We start from the raw sequence: 11131 nt of genomic DNA, 5'->3' as shown, positions 1-11131 counted from the left end.
TTGAAAATATCACTAGATAATTATGTGTTATTGCAAGATTAATATCTGAACACCAACTATAAAGTCTTAAAAAATGCAAACATTTAAAAAAACGTAAATAAGTAAGCAATGCTAAGCCTAGTGGCACAAGTTAAGTCTGGTGGCCCACCAGGCTTATAATACACTGGGGGAAACCCTGACATGGATTCTTCTCAAGTACTCCAGCATCCAAAAACATCACTGTCTGGTTAAAATGCCAAATGCCAAATATCAAGAGCTTATATTTTCAATTTAAGAGAAGAATTTCATTACCTTTGTAATGTTTTGACTCAAAACATCTTATTTTTTTCAAATACAATCAGTTTTAATATCCAAGAATTACAGTTTTATTATCTATTCATGCAGCTATATCTTTTTTTGTTTTACTGGAACTCAAAACTATATACCTAGGTAAAGCTCTGGAAAAAATCACGAGACCTCTTAAAATGATCAGTCTCTTTGATTTAGTAAAATGAACATTGTTCTTTTATTCTGTGAACTACTGACGACATGTCTCTGAAATTCCAAGCAAAAATTTTGTGTTTATTTGCAGAAAATGAGAAATCGTCAAAATGACAAAAAAAAAGATGCAGCACTTTCAGACCTCAACTAATGCAAAGGAAACAAGTTCATATTAATTTGGAAACAACAATGTTAATGTTTTAACTCAGGAAGAATTTAGAAATCAATATTTGGTGGAAAAACCAGGTTTTCAAAGGGGTTCAGTGGTATCTTAGTTTTTTCCAGAGCTGTATATCTCAATCCTGAAATATGAACATGGCTGAAAATTAAGTATTGAAGATATATTCCTTCAATATGAAGGTATTGATACAACCTGTTTTTATTCAAACAAATTCTAATAATATGCTGAAAATGATAACGCTAATGTAACTCTTTCATTATTACGCGTATTATAAATCTTTATCATTTTACCTCTGTTTTTACACTTATGGGACATATTTTCTCCTTTAATAAAAGTGCTAATGTTTCGGTAATTTGCAGCAAAGTGCATTTAAATCCATTGTCTTGTGCTCCAAGGTCCCTATGAGGAAAGGTTAACTTTTCACGGTGAAACATTTCTCATATGCCCTGAAGGACTGGAGGAAAAACTAACAGAAGGGTCCAGACAGGATGCTAATCAAATTCAGCTGATTTTTAGCAACCCCTAATTTTCCCAGCTGAATCCGTCTCCCACCTGCAGTGGCTCTGAGCCATCATGTTTGAGCTCCAGTGATGCAGAACAAAACCAATAAACACGGGGAAACCACACACTCAAGAATGCTCGTCCTTGTCTCAGCAGTTTTATTGGGTCTCTAAAATTGCTGAACTATGGCTTTGATAGAAGATAGTTTGCAAGAGAGAGGGGATGTGATCAACTTAAGTACGTCTGTGATTAATCCAACACTAAGTAACTCCATTTGTTCTTCATCTTTATTTCATAACCAAGAACTAACGTGGCAGGTACAACAAAGCGATGTCCTTACTACTCCCAGATCCCTCCACTTGCCTTGATCTAAGTGCTTTCAGTGAGACAGGAAGGGTTTTTCTGTTGCAGTCAGATCAATTACAGTGTAATGCAGCATACTAATTCTCTTACGGTCGCTGTGGTTAGAATGCAACAAAGCCTCCTGGGAAAACTCTTACAAACAGATAGCAGAGTTATCATCACCCAGTGCTAATCGGCCAAGCAAAATTAAACCTGGATTATCTGTCGCTGTATTGCTTACACTGTGATTATTTTTCTCAAGTATTTGGAGGAATGCCCAAATACGAGGACTCACGTCTACACGCAGCGCTCAGAAGTGACATTAAGCTCGGTGAAGAATTTGCTAATAGGTCTGTGTGGCAGGACTCGGTGAAAAGCAACTGGCAAGTCAGGATGACGACTCATGTAGCCATGACCGCAGTTAATCAGCAGCAGGCACTTACACAGAGACAATAAGCAGTTCATTAGAGTCACTGCTGAGTAGTTTAAAAAGGAAAACAGTCACACACCCAGACAGCAGAAAGAGAAGAAAACAGACTCCTGTTTGTTAGTGAGGAGTATGTGTTTTTTTCAGATTGTAGCTAGCAAGCTAGCTATAAACAGTCCATGAATAAGGCCAAAATGACTCATACTCCAGGAAGCAATAGATTTAAAGTGGTGTTCTAGTTTCACCCACAGAGTTTTTGTGTCTGGTCATCAGCCACTTTATTATTCACATACCTTCAAGTGCTTCTTAACACAGTTAGCAACACTGCTAATCACTAGAGAAGCTAATCAATGCATTTAGTCATCTAGACTTGGGTAAAACAACTTGCAGAGTTAAACTGAGCATCAGAATTTGGCATGGTTGTTTGTACCAGACAGAAAAGTACAAAGATTAAAAAAAAAAAAAAAACAGCTGAAATTTTAACATACAACACTGTCTTGGGGGGAGACAAAAAGTAGTCCATATCATTTAGGAAAAAAAGTAGAAACTGAGCAGACTGGTTTGAGTTGATAGAGTGACAACTATAGTTCAAATAATAAGTAATTAAAATACGAGGTATGCATCATCTCTGAATACAGAACATGTTAAACATTGAAGCAGAAGAGATGCCAATGTTAATATAGGCAGAGAAAAGCAAATTGGTTTCAACCTAACGACAAGAAAATTAGATATAAAAATGTTGCTGGTACTTTTAGCGTCATTCTGTGTTGGAAAGTCAATTAAAATATTCAAAGAAAAAAAGAGTAAAATGGCTAAAAGCTGCATTTGTTTTCAATCTATGCTTAACAATATTAATCCATTAAAGGACTACATTAGTCCTTTAATCCTGGAAATGATAGAAGGCTGACTTTGTTGTTGCCTTTATGTGTCTCTGACAGTTCACTTCAGATTTTATCAGGCCAACTTGTGTATTATTGCTGACCATGTTCATCTTTTTATGACCTCAGTGGGTCCAGTTTCTGGACTGCTTCCTCCAGCAGGACAATGCACTATTTCAGAAAGCTCAAATAATCTCAAACTGGATCCGACAACAGCACCTTTCGGATTGGTGAAAAAGCAGCAAACGCACGACGCTAACATACCAATACGGAGCAAAATCTCTAAGGACTTTATAAACAAACATTTATCAGCATTGGTGTACCTAATAAACTGACCGAAATAATTTACATGTTGCTGTTATCCAGACATCCCTCTCTGAACACACAAAGGATTCAGACAGAACTGCCTCTCGTTCTGTGCGGACCGGCGGCTACCAGGCGCATTTCACACCTTGGTCGCCGTGGAAACCCACCATCAGCTGAGCTCAAGAGGTGACAACAGATCTCACACCAAAGAGGGAGTGAGTTTGCTCCTGAGCTTTAAGTTAGGATAACAAACAAACAAAAATAAATAAATAAAATAAAAAAATGGGGGGACGTTTCCGTTCCTGCTGTTTAATAAAAAATAAAAAAAAATAATTCTGCTGTTGCTCCGCGTCTGACGAGAAAGCAGTGCAACTCAAACGAGTATGACCAATCTGGATCTAAAGATTACGTGCCTCTCGATGTGTTTGCTTTTAATGAGAGATGCCATTCACACCTTTCAATTGCTATTCATTTGTGGTATCACTCACATCTCCCCGGCACAATGCGCCGCCTTTGTGTGCTGATTTAGGCCTATTGTACGCGCAAACTTCCAGCCGCCTGAATCGTGATCTCTCATCACTTTGCCTTTGTGCACACAGAGAAACTCATTTCAGCTTTTTCATTACAACACAAGTGCGCAGAGCCATTACCTGGCCTTTTTCCACACCACAAACCAACAAATGGGCATTTAGAGCTGCTATAAATATATTAACACAATGCTGAGGAGCTTTTGATTGAGACGCACCAGGGCTGCTACGAAACCACATTTCGGCATTTCACGAGAAGTTATGGCTTACATGAATTTGCATTTTGGTTTTGAAGCCACTTGGGATGCTGTGTTAGTGAGAATCCCCATGCAGGGCAGACTCCCAGGTCTGCTGTACCACCAGATGGTGGTTCATTAGATCCTATTTGTTGTGTGTTTGGTGTGAGGCGTAGGAGGGGCAGGGTTTGCTCTCGCTAACAGCCAGACTTAAAGTCTAGCTTCATCCCCGTTTAATGCTTCTGCTCCTTGGAGAGAGCCAGAGCGCCTGGAAAGCAAAGTGATACTAGAGGGAAGTGTGATGGGAGGAGGAGCAGCCTTTTGTTACGCTTTTTTTAACGAGGAATTTATGTGTTAGATTAAGCACTTTACATGTTCAAATCCCAAAGGGAGGCGTGGAGTAAATGCAACCACCGCAGCTATACGAGTAATCAAACTTAAATTACGCAGCCACAAGAAAAACTGAATGTAGATCAAAGCAGAAAGTGTTATTTGTTATAAATTTGACTGTTTCAGTAACAACAAATCAACCCATTTATTCATCAGCAGGTCTTCGCACATGTAGCCTATGTGGTTCTAGGCAAGATCGAATAACACAGGATTATTTGCAATAGAAGAGCATTGAAAGTCTTCTGATAAACAGGAAGGGAGCTTTGGTTTAAAGCAGGGGTGTCCAAACTTTTTGTCACATGGTGATTTTAGTTTTAAAAAATAGCATTTTTAAAATGAAAATCACCAAAAATGTTTGGGGTTTTTTTTATTACCAACTCAAGCATAAACTAGGAATGAACTATTTTAATTAAACAATCCTGTTTTTTGTAGGAACAGGATTGTAGATCCAACATGTTTTTTGTTAAATGTTTCGTCAGCAATAAAACCAGGATCTAGGTCGATCTTGATTTGAAGACATTTAATGTGTTCAGCCAGGTTTTAGTACAGCAATTAAAAACACAGTGGTTTACTTTATTAGAGTATAAGTTAATGAGTAGATGTGGTTCTACTTACTTACTTACTCATAAAAATAGAAGGAAACCAGGAATCTTGGAAAAGAAGATCGCTTTTCTACATTTATGTAACCTACTTCAGCAGATTTTAACTATATTTAATTTTTTCTTGAATTTTGGTTGGGGGGCCATGTGAATTCAGTCCAGAGGCCGTACATGGCCCCCGGACCCTACTTTTAACACCCTTGTTTTAAAGGATAAACTTTAACCCAGCAGAATGTAATTTCTGATTAATTTTACTGCAATTTTACCTAAAGAGGATGTTAAGTTCACATTCGTCTGACTTCAGCTGATGCTGCGGCCGCACTTGTTGGCTCCTCTGACAAAGTCACGTAAAAAGCAGCAGAAAAATTCAGCTGGTTAGCGTAAAAAATATTTAATTTGAGAAAATGTATTCACTGTAGAAAAATATACATGTAAGTTAATTTTTTTTTTTTTTTTTTACAAAATCACTAGAGGCAACATTTTGAGCACCTAGCAGAGTTTAAATGATATCTAGATTCGGGGAATAATACAAGAAGGTTGCGTTTGTATTTTGTGAATCATTTTATCATTTTATTATTTTTGAGCAGTTACTTTGGATCATTATTATGCAAAAAGAAACACTGAAGAACACTCTGTTATTAGGCAACTGACAACATCCCCTAGTCTTTCAAAAGGTTTATGCTACAATCCAATCTAACAATCATCCCACAGTCTTTAGAAGAGAAATAGGGTCAAAACGTCACAGATCTCCAGCAGTTTTCTTGACAAAAAGCTCAACCTTTAAATCATCTGACCAAAGCTCATGTCTCCGGATAGAGCTACAGTAGAGTTTAGGAAACTCCACATATTTACACAACTTAAGATTTTTAATTTCTGGCTGGATGAGGATCCATACTTATTTTGCAACCACACACAGCGAGTAAGCTGGTAACGGAAGTAAAACAAATCGCCAAAGCTCACTACTAGAGCTGCAGTCAGGAGTGGGATGGTTGGATCACTAAATCCCTGTAATAACCATCAGTAACTACCAACATGACAGAGAAAGCTGAAAAAAAGCCTCACTGTCCTACTTTTTCATTGTAAGACTATACTCCTGCAGCAGAAGTATAATCTTTTTATAAGACATTTCACACCTCTTTCCCAAGGGGAGAATAAAAGTAGATGCATATCCCAGCTGAAAAACTGTGGCTACTAAAGCAAAGTTCCCAGGAAACTTGGAAAGAATAAAAGTGACAGAATGTTTCAGCATCCAGATGAATACATAAACTGGCCTTAAATCAAGGATAATTACAGCCTGATAACTTAAACATGTTGCTTCTCACACTGGAGTTAATCCAGATCAAATGAAAAAGTCTAAGTTGCGTACTTTAACGCACTGTTTGCTGTAGCTACAAAGCTGAGAAGACGCAAACACACATAAAGAGTTTTGGCTCTCAGCCTGGGTGAATTACATCATAACACTCAGAAATAAGGTTTAAAACATATGGGCTCACAAACCAACATCACAGTAAGGTCTAGAATCAGGCTAAATATGATCTAGATTATTATTACGTCTCAGCATTTTGGCTCTTTATGACTCTAAAAACTTTTCCCTGTTGGTGTGAGAGCAGCATGACCGCAATCACTACAGATGTTGCTGTGGTTTGAACTTTCCCAGCTGCTCACAGACACACAAGTTGTCACAAAGCTTCCTCCTACCCCTGATGTTGCTCTTTCTCTCCTCGCCGGCCCATTGACTTTGGTCACATTGCGAGCTGATGGAGCCTGATGATTAGAGACTGCATCTGAAAAGGCACAATTAGAGAATCCACAAGCTGGAGGAAAGCAGGTAAAACCAGAGGGAATAATAATAGTAATATATACATATAAAAAAAACATTTTCTGTCTGAGAGTGAGTAACACTCAGCTGCAGAATACTTGGGTTGGGTATTTTTTCTAAAAGACAGGCAGTATAAAAAGAGGCAGATTGGTACCTGGCTTTGTTGTTAAGCCAAGCATTAGCAGAGAGAGATGAAGGGGAAAAAAAATATTTTCTGTCTCACTCTTCTCTGATCTTTGCATCCACTGAGAAGCTTCCCCTGCTTGCAGAAAATATTGGACTAACAAACACAAAGCATCAAAGCTTTCATTTCAAATATTGTTTCTGCAGTTTGTTAAAAAGGAACCGCCAGGCAGGCAGGTAATCAGTTTTTTATTATTTACTTGATTTTTTGTTTTATGTTCCATTGAAATACATTCTAAATATTATCTAAACAACATTATGGCCTGTTGTAGACACCTGTGCTGCAGTTATTATATAAAATAATGTAGGGATTTTTTTCTGATAGACTTTAAATTCATTTAGCAAATCAGAGTTTCATTGCAAGCTTTTGTTTGATTATTAAAAAGGAAAACCTTTATTAACGATAATGAAAAAACACCTAAAATCTGTGTTATTCAGTCAAAAGAGTTACTTTTACTACAGTATCGTTTCATTTTAAATGCACAAACTGCTTTCTGACATTAAATCAGGACAAACATTTCCTTTCTTATGTTACTCAGAATCACCAAAATTATATCAATGTCCTAAATTTCAGAATAGTAAGAGCAGAGATTCATTATTTCACAACACATTTAATACTTGTGTTGTATTAAATACCAAAAAGGAGGTTCACTTGTGAATGTATTTTGGAGGGGAAGTTTGAGAACATCTTCCTAACTTTGAAGCATGGAGGTGGCAGCATTATGTTGTGTGGATGTTTTGCATCAGGAGGGACTGGTGCACTTCACAATAGATTGGATCATTGGGAAGAAATATTATGTGGTAATACTGGTATGTGGTCAATGAATCAATAGTATAGAGCTCTAGAAAAAATTAAGAGGCCAGTTAAAATGATAAGTTTCTCTGATTTGACGCTTTATACGTCTATGTTTGAGTAAAATGTACATTGTTCTTTCATTCTATGAACTACTGACAGCAGGAATCTGAAATTCCAAGCAAAAACTTAGAATTTGCAGAAAATGAGAAATGGCCAAAATAACAAAAAGATGCAGTGCTTTCAGACCTCAAATAATGCAAAGAAAACAAGTTCATATTCATTTAGAAACAACATTACTAATGTTTTAACTCAGGAAAAGGTCAGAAATCAATACTTGATGGAAAAACCATGAGGTTTTCAATGGGGTTCAGTGCAGTGGGTTCTTCATTTTCTCCAGAGCTGAATATTGCGATGTACATAAATTTTTGACGTGACGCGACCTGTATCCAATTTTCTCATGATGGTCTGAACAACACAGGTAGGGTTTTTTTTAATATGACCCAGGCTTGGGTATCTGATACGTATCCGATTCAAATGCGACATCCAGGTTGCATTAATCCGACCTGAACGTTGCTGATACTCGACAAATGTCCCTATTCTGCTTCCTGATACTCACAAGCGGGAAGAAAAACAACCATGATGGACTATAATGAGGATTAAGTTGTTAATATTCTGGCAGCAACCTGTAGAGTAACTAGCACAGCAGCAGTTTAAGATTCTGCCCCATAACTGCTTAAAAAATAAAAAAATAAAAAAATTGTGGATTGAAAACTGTGTGTGAGCACAGAGTCCTACAAACCTGTTCTGTCAGGAGGAATGGGTCAAAATCAACAAACTATTATTGCTAGATTGTCAAAACATTCAACCTAAGTCATACAGTTTAAAAGGTAATTCAGCAAAATACTATTTAAACCAAAATTAACAAATAGAAATAATTCAAGTAATACTAACTTACCTAAAACAGGAAAGATTATCAGATAGTGTTTTTCTTGTGGGGTGCATTTAAATATCTGTTTTCAACCGGATATTTATTTACACATGAAAAACTGAGAAATGTGTAAAAAACAAACAAACAGGAAAGAGAAATAAACAAGCACAAGACAGCTGAGAAGGCTTGTTGAAGAGATGATGATGTTACATACCAAACACCAGATTTGGATATCAAAACAGAGCAGCTCCCCAACACAAAATTAGCTATCTCGGATTTCCGCTTGAATCAGAGTCCATAAGCTAAAGATTTCTGTAAGGATTTGTGTCTTCAAATAACTGTGTAGCCAGAATAGCCTGCTTTAGATTAGTGAGCAGAAAATGAAGGGAAGCACCTGAAAGTCTCAGTGCTAACCAATGCACATTGGCAGCCAAACATTTAAGATATCCGTTTTCAGTTTCTTTCTTCTGATTGTCAAACCCTGAAATTGACTAGTTCCTTTCTTTCTGAAACACCAAGTTTAGAGTTAATTAATGCCTTTACCTTGTCATTTTAATGACGTTTTGTGTTTTGTGTTATGCTAGTGATCATTTCTAACATTCTTTATGTATTTTGGGTTCCTTCTCATTGTAAAAATACTGAATTGTTGGACAAGCTTACCCAGGTTCATTGAGTGGTTTGTTTTAGGCCAAGCAGTTTCTGGTTACAATTTTTTCTGCCTTTATATGTTGAATCGCTCAAACAATTAGCCTGTGTTTCCCTCATAAATATGGCAACATTATTCCAAAGGCATGATCTGTCCTGCCACTCAAATTCTGCTATACATCTAGTGTTTAGGAATGAATTCAAAATATAGATATATAAGCTGCCATTCATTTGGCTCAGACACTGAGAAAAAAAAAACAAGGCACTGCTGCAGCTAATTGTAATGGGTAAATGGAAAGAAAGATGAAAGGGAGCATTTATTGATTATACTTTCTAACACAAGCAGACATCTGGAGAGGACAAATAAAAAAAAGGAAAGAAACTTTTTACTCTGTGGTTCAATATAATATATTAATGTTTCATAATAGGATTTTTAGGTTTTCCGACTCTAAAATATGATGATTTGCTTTTTCAAGTAGAGAATGACAGAAAAAAAGAGCAAAATCAGAGAAGTCTGGGAATAATGTCTCAGTAGGGAGAACTTTTTTAAAGCAAAGTACCACATTAAGGAAGACAAGTGGACTAATAAAGAGAGAACTACAAAAGCTCAATAGAGTTTGAACTTTTATTATTACACGCTGGTATTGAACAGCTTTCTCCCGCCCTCATGTCACTCGGGGGAACAGAACCGGAAAACCATGAGGTTTTCAATGGGGTTCAATGCAGTGGGTTCTTCATTTTCTCCAGAGCTGAATATTGCGATGTACATAAATTTTTGACGTGACGCCACCTGTATCCAATTTTCTCATGATGGTCTGAACAACACAGGTAGGGTTTTTTTTAATATGACCCAGGCTTGGGTATCTGATACGTATCCGATTCAAATGCGACATCCAGGTTGCATTAATCCGACCTGAACGTTGCTGATACTCGACAAATGTCCCTATTCTGCTTCCTGATACTCACAAGCGGGAAGAAAAACAACCATGATGGACTATAATGAGGATTAAGTTGTTAATATTCTGGCAGCAACCTGTAGAGTAACTAGCACAGCAGCAGTTTAAGATTCTGCCCCATAACTGCTTAAAAAATAAAAAAATAAAAAAATTGTGGATTGAAAACTGTGTGTGAGCACAGAGTCCTACAAACCTGTTCTGTCAGGAGGAATGGGTCAAAATCAACAAACTATTATTGCTAGATTGTCAAAACATTCAACCTAAGTCATACAGTTTAAAAGGTAATTCAGCAAAATACTATTTAAACCAAAATTAACAAATAGAAATAATTCAAGTAATACTAACTTACCTAAAACAGGAAAGATTATCAGATAGTGTTTTTCTTGTGGGGTGCATTTAAATATCTGTTTTCAACCGGATATTTATTTACACATGAAAAACTGAGAAATGTGTAAAAAACAAACAAACAGGAAAGAGAAATAAACAAGCACAAGACAGCTGAGAAGGCTTGTTGAAGAGATGATGATGTTACATACCAAACACCAGATTTGGATATCAAAACAGAGCAGCTCCCCAACACAAAATTAGCTAGCTCGGATTTCCGCTTGAATCAGAGTCCATAAGCTAAAGATTTCTGTAAGGATTTGTGTCTTCAAATAACTGTGTAGCCAGAATAGCCTGCTTTAGATTAGTGAGCAGAAAATGAAGGGAAGCACCTGAAAGTCTCAGTGCTAACCAATGCACATTGGCAGCCAAACATTTAAGATATCCGTTTTCAGTTTCTTTCTTCTGATTGTCAAACCCTGAAATTGACTAGTTCCTTTCTTTCTGAAACACCAAGTTTAGAGTTAATTAATGCCTTTACCTTGTCATTTTAATGACGTTTTGTGTTTTGTGTTATGCTAGTGATCATTTCTAACATTCTTTATGTATTTTG

This window comes from Xiphophorus hellerii, chromosome 22 (genome assembly GCF_003331165.1).
Source record: "Xiphophorus hellerii strain 12219 chromosome 22, Xiphophorus_hellerii-4.1, whole genome shotgun sequence".
Lineage (NCBI taxonomy): Eukaryota > Metazoa > Chordata > Actinopteri > Cyprinodontiformes > Poeciliidae > Xiphophorus > Xiphophorus hellerii.
Note: the sequence above shows the minus strand (reverse complement) of the source record.